Below are 7,026 nucleotides of genomic sequence, written 5' to 3' on the forward strand. Positions count from 1 at the left end.
AACACAGGTGTCCTTCGATTTGAGTTTCAACTTGGCGCCAAAAAAAAAAAGAGAAAAGGAAATTCTGTTGTGGAAGTGAGCTGGAATCAATACACTTACTCTTGGAGACAGAGCCATGAAGTGGTCACATTATCATCCGTGTATGCATCAACAAATATAACAATCTCCCCTACCCCAATTACAGATTGATGTAGACCACACCCCATTGCTCACCTTGCTGCCATATATAAGTTTTCAGGTACACACAACTCACCAAAGTACATAACTTGCCCAATGGTCAGAATTCTCTAATAACTAGTAAATGCATATTGTGCCATGTGAGTTGACCAAGGGTGACTGGGTACCATGGTGAGTTGGCCCTGATGAAGTTACTAGATCTATATATAATTTACATAAAAAACATTTTATTTTAAATGGTATTTTAAAATAGCTTTATTATTGCTGTATTTTGAGTTAGGCATTGTGTACATATCTCTAATCCCCTTAACAACCCTGCAAAATAGGATTCTTATCCCCTCTCTTCTTTTTTTTTAAATTAATTTATTTATTTATTTATTTATTTTTGGCTGTGTTCGGTCTTCTTTGTTGCGTGCAGGCTTTCTCTAGTTGCAGCAAGCAGGGGCTACTCTTAGTTGCGGTGCGCGGGCTTCTCATTGCGGTGGCTTCTCCTGTTGTGGAGCACGGGCTCTAGGCATGTGGGCTTCAGTAGTTGTGGCACACGGGCTCAGTAGTTGTGGCTCACTGGCTCTAGAGCACAGGCTCAGTAGTTGTGGCACAAGGGCTTAGTTGCTCTGCATGTGGGATCTTCCCGGATCAGGGCTTGAACCCATGTCCCCTGCATTGGCAGGCGGATTCTTAACCACTGTGTCACCAGGGAAGTCCCCCTTTTTCTTAAATGAATAAATTCAAGGTCAGAGATAGCAAGTGATAGCTCCAAGGCCTCACAGCTGGTAACTGCTAGAGAAGATTTATTACAAATCTACCTGACTGTGGCTCGATGGGCAAGATCATTTCTATTAAAAGTCTAGGGACCATAACCCCTATTCCCAAATACTATGAAAGGGGCACATAGTTTACTTTAAAATAATTCATGTTATGCTCTTTTCTGTTCCGTTCACCCCCTTGCAGTTCCTTCAGTAGGCTGTTTTCCACAGTCATATGAAAAAACTCCCACTGGTCCTAAGTCTTCACTGTATTTTTTTTCTGCCCTTCCTCCTGCATCTGGATCACAAATGCAGTTCCATCAAACTTTGACTGATAACAACAAAACCTTCTTCAGTTTGGAGCAGGCTTTCTCAATTTTTTTCCACAAATTTTCCCCTAAGAAATTTTTCAGTCATTTTTTTTCCCCCAATTATCCCTTCCATGAAATTTTAATACCACAGATACACATATCTGTTTTTGTAGTTTAGCCCTTTGAAGGGCCATGAATCATTTTAATAGCTGAGTCACTCTGTCTTCCCCCCACCCCCAATCCTCAAAAACTAATTTTCAGCTCCTTGGGGGCAATATCACCCTTGTTGAGGATGTATGGTTTAGGGCAATTTCTCAACCTCAGTGCTATTGACAGATAATTCTTTGTTGTAGGGTGTTATCTTGTGCACTTTAGAATATTTAGCAGCATCCGTGTTCTAACCAATAGATGCCAGTAGCAATCCCAGTTGTGACAACCCAAAGTGTACCAAAAGTATCTTCGGACATTACCAAATGTCCCCTAGGGAGTGAAACTGCCTTGGATAGAACCACTAGTTTAGAGGGGAGAAGACATGAAGGTCCAAATGGCCAAGGGTAAAGAGAAAAATTTTGAGTATTTACATAATAAAAAAATGAAACCTGGAAAAGGAACCTTACTTGAACCCGACCATGCTGGCATCTGATCTTGGACTCCCAGACTCCAGAACTGTGAACAATAAATTTCTGCTGTTTTCTAAGACACCCAGTCTGCGGTATCTTATTGCAGCTCAAATGGACTAAGACATATGGCAACCAATGCCAACTGGAGAAGCCCAGAGAACTCCAGTTTAGAGGTCTCCAAAATAAGATAGATAAACTACCTGATGAATCTGAACACATTAGACAACTTGACAGAGTCTTGGCTCCAATTCTTGATAAAGACATAGAAAACCAAGTAAACAAACAAATAATAAGACAATTATTAACTCTTGGGAGGAAGTTGTGAATAGCATGTAAATTGTCATAATAATGTAGACGGTATCTAACAAAGCATATTTTCATTGAAGCAAAAGTATCATATAATTAAATAAGGAGGTAGAGGGAACAGGAAGGGGGTAAGTATCAGAGTTGGGGTAAAGAAGACCATGGGGAGGTAAAGACAGCTAAATCTTTATCTTATATGGTAAAAAAGTCAGGTGTAGTGCCCCAAAATGAAATAATCAGGAAGAAGTAATATAATAATTTCATTTAGAGACATGGAGGTCAATAAGCAAAAAGTAAGCTAAAAGAGCTAAAAAAAAAATTTTTTTTTCTTAAGTGGAGAAAATAAGGAAGAAGGAGAGAAGCAGACACTGATATTTAAATAGCTTTATAAATCATGAGTTTTCAAATAATCTTCATGTATAAGAAGAAAGAAAAGTATTTTTAATTGAAGTATAAAGTATAATGATTTGCAATGTTATTAGTTTCAGTTGTATAACATAGTGACTCAATGCTTCTATAGATTATACTCCATTTACAGTTATTATAAAACATTGGCTATATTCCCTGTGCTGTACAATATATCCTTGTAGCTTATTTATTTTATATATAGTAGTTTGTACCTCTTGAAAAAATGTATTTTTTAAAAATAAGAGAAGGAAGAAAGAGAGAGAATACCAGTAGGGGATTACATGAGCCATTTAAAAATCCAAAGTCAACTTTTAAGTATATTTTAGTTTTAATATTTAAAGTTGTCAATTATTCTTAAGCCAATGACTTAAAAAAAAAATCTAAACAAAGTGACTTCAATTCAGGAAAGTATCCAGGGACAAGAGTGTTATTGTTTAATAATTAAATGATATGGAGATATGGAGATATATCTTAGTTATATAGAAAGGACCATAATGCAAACTGATTTTTTTTTTTTTACAGTTAAATTAGGCAGAAAGGATTCTTGGAAGTTGATGGAGATGGTTAATAGTATAGTTTTTTAACGTTCCTGGATCCCCTCGCACAGAATCATATAATAGAGAAAAACCAAAAACCCACAGGCAACATTTGATATAAAACTATGTGACAAGGTATCCTCATAAAGTCCAGAACAAGGAGGTAGGTACAAAAAACCAACAGCCACAAGACTGGCATGGTACTGGCATCTGTAAAGGAGAAAGAAAGTTGCCAAAATAGCCAATAGGTGTTCATTGGAAAATGTTTCGTGCCCATTAAAAAGCAGCAGCTAAAACAGGGAATTTTGCCCAATCCAAAAGTGAGTGCAAGAGATCCATAGGGAGGATTGAAAAGCAGGCCAGCTCCATGAACTCTCAAAACCGAGCAGCCAGGCCTCAGTCAAAATGGAACAGAGGATGAAGGGAAGGAAAGATCAAAGTGAAAGCCAGGAAATCTCAGAAATCAAGCTGTCATATTTTTTAACACTTACACACACACACACACACACACACACACACACATACACACCAGAAGCAGGAGCTCTGTGAAGCTAGGAAAGCCACTCTAAACCATGGTTACTTCTAAAATTTCAGGAAAGTGGATTTCACACTCAAGGAAAAACAGGAAAGGATTGTATTCTCTTCCCAGGACTCCCATAAGAAATTCCCACAAACTTGGTGGCTTAAAACAGAAATTTACTCTCTCACATTTCAGGAGATCAGAAATCAAAAATGTCCACAATGTTGGTTCAATTTTGGAGGCTCTGAGGGAGAAACCATCCTATGCCTTTCTCTGAGCTTTTGGTGGTTGCTAGCAGTCCTTGGTGTTCCTTAGCTTGTAGAAACATCACTCCATTCTCTGCCTTCATCTTTGCATTGCTTTCTTCTTTCTGCGTATCTCCCTTTGTCCTCTCCTCTTCTAAGAATACCACTGTTTTTAGGACCAACCTAACTCCAGGATGATTTCCTCTTGAGGCCCTTAACTAATTACAACCTAATTACATCTGCAGAGAACCTGTTTTTAAATAAGGTCACATCCTAACGTTCCATATGGATATGAATTCGGGAGAAACACTATTCAACCCACCACAATAATCAAAGTCGAGTGCCATATAAAATTAATAAAAGACAAAAGAGAATAAGGAGCAGAACAACACGTCTTCAGAAAATGAAAGCACCCGAAAAAAGACATGCTCACAAAATATTTCAAAACTATAACTTTCTATTTCAAAACAAACTAAAAGACATTAAGCAAATAATATGAGACTTGAAAGAATAACGTTCTGATTCAAGTTAGAAAAACTCAAAAATGGCATGACAGAACTCAGGGAAGAATTAAAAATAAAATAATTTCAAAAATAAAGGCTAAAATAAAACAACATGAAAGCAATTGAATACAAGCAAGTTCTTAAAAGAAATAGCAGTTTAAAGGGGAGACAATATTTAAAATAAAAGAAAAAGCTAAAGAAAATGGACTTAAGTGACAAGTAGTGAAAATAGAGAAAGAATATCTGACATATGGGTAACAGGAGTCTTTAGATAAGAAAACCAAAGCAGGAAAGGAAAATATATATATATGAAATTATAAATTAAGAAAGGTTTCCTGGAAAAAAAATGAAACATTTATTTAAAGAGCATATTTCATACCTAAGAATTTCTACCTAGAATGACCTACACTAAGACACAACCTAGTAAAGTTACTGGACTTGAAAACCTTTGGGTATCTGAGCAAAAGCAATAAGTGACTTAGAAAGGGAAGAAAATTAGACACTCAACAGACTTTAATGCTGGAAGAAAATAGAGTAAGTATGTAAAATATTCATAGGAAACAAAACGTGAGTCAAAATTTTTCTATCCTGCAAAACTGACTTCCATGTATGAAAGACCCATAGTAGTGATTTCGGACACATGCAGCAGTGAGCAGTAACTTGCAGTAAACAGCAGCAGTGAGCAGTAGCTCGAATAGAGACCTTAGTTCCCTGACCAGGAATTGAACTCTAGTCGCCTGGGTGTAAACCAGGAGTTCTAATCACGAGACCATGAAGACCAGCGGCTAGAGCCTAAATCCCCAGTCCTTGCCTGCCTTGACAAGAAAATTCTGACGAGGAGGCAGAAGGTAAAGTGAAAAGTAAAACGTTTACTGGAAAAGCAGAGTACATGGGAAAGACGCACGGATGAACCCTGCGAGAGAGTGGCAAGAGTCACGCCTTTGGGAAGTTTAAATAATTTATAAGGGGACAGTTTTCCAGGTCTCTGTCTTCCCTCTGGCCAATTGTGTTGTCTTGCCCCCCTGGCTAATTTGTCTCAGGACCCTCCCCTAGGTGCTCTTGCACCCCTCAGCCAAGATAGATTTCAGCACAAGAGCATCTGGGAGGGAAAATAGCAAGATCTATTATGGTCTGGGGTCCCCTGCCTTTTGACCTCCAAGGAGCCTTTCTGCACATGTGCAGTGTCTCCCTTGCCCCAAGGAAGGGAAATATGTGACCTCTACTCAAACAGGGTGTAGCCCCTCTCTGTTCCTGCTGTGACTGGTATCTTAAGGTGTCCACAGGAGACAAAGCCCAGCTGTTTACTCTGTTTCTGTTGTTATTTCTATTTTGCAGAGCAAACAGGAGGCTGATTGTAAATGCCTAACCTGGAGCCCACCTATCTCCTGTCTCAGGAAATGCAAACAGGAGGCTAGTTGTAAGTGTCCGGCCTGAAGCCCGCCTTTTTCCTGCCCCATGAAGTGTAAACAGGAGGCCAGTTGTAAATGCCTAACCTGGAGCCCGCCTATCTCCTGCCTCAGTAGCTGTTGTCAACATACAAAATCTCAGAAAATTGTGGTCCCTTCAGCCTCTCCAGATGAATCCATTAGAAAATAAGTTTCAGGCAACCAAATGACTAGACACTTAAAAGACTAAATAAGGGAGAGAATACACTCAGTGATGGCTTACACGTGCTGAAAGTGTAGATGTACCACGGTGGAGGTAGGAGAATGGGGAAGAAAATTCAAAAATAATTCAACTGTTTCAATAATAATTAGAGGTGACAGGAATTCTAACAAATCTCTGATTTGGATTTTTCCAGACTACTATTTGTTTAGGATGTCAAAAATACATAAATATTTTAACTCTTCATGGATATAAACAGAGATTATCAGACATGTGACATGTTGCTATTCTTCTACACATGAAGTTTCTCAAACATGTCAGATCTGGTTCCTGGGCAACCTCACATAAAAAAAGGTCTGCACTAAAAATCATGGAATCATTGATTTTGAATGAAATTATTGAAAAGAATGTTTTTCATTAAAATGCAGGCCTCTAAAATTACTTAAATTAAGTTTTAATAAGCATCAAAGGTTGTTTTATATCAAGACAGAATCCAATAAAATTCCTGAAGCACACTTTCATAAAACAGAACTTTGGTTCTGTTTGCAATATTGACAAATAAGGAACTGCTTAAATTATTGGCATACTGACCATTTATTTCTTTGTTTTATTACAGCTGTTAATTTCCTTACTAATACATTGTAATAGTCCCTAGTGTATGTAAAACAAATGAGTTAGAATCTATCCCAACACTGCTCCATATGATTCTCTGAGCCAGCGTAGTCTGAAGCAAGCTGATCCACTAGGATTTTAGTTGACGTGTGCATCCGGTCATGTTCACAGCCTAGTTGGAGTTACTCAGAGCAAATGATTCACACAATATTTAAATCTTTGGCTCTTTAAATCTTGTTGAGCTTGTTTTTTGTTGAGTCCAAATTTCCCCTCCCACACACACATTAAATAGGTAAGATGTGGGCTTTCGCCCAGTACAACATCTGATTGAAATTCTGAGCCAAATATGTGTGTTGTTCTAACTTCCAGCATCAGCTGTTTTAGTCACCTTATTTCCTCACAGCCCGATTTGACATTCATTTAAAGCTATTTTTAAATGA

The sequence above is a fragment of the Balaenoptera musculus genome, chromosome 12 (assembly GCF_009873245.2).
Source record: "Balaenoptera musculus isolate JJ_BM4_2016_0621 chromosome 12, mBalMus1.pri.v3, whole genome shotgun sequence".
Lineage (NCBI taxonomy): Eukaryota > Metazoa > Chordata > Mammalia > Artiodactyla > Balaenopteridae > Balaenoptera > Balaenoptera musculus.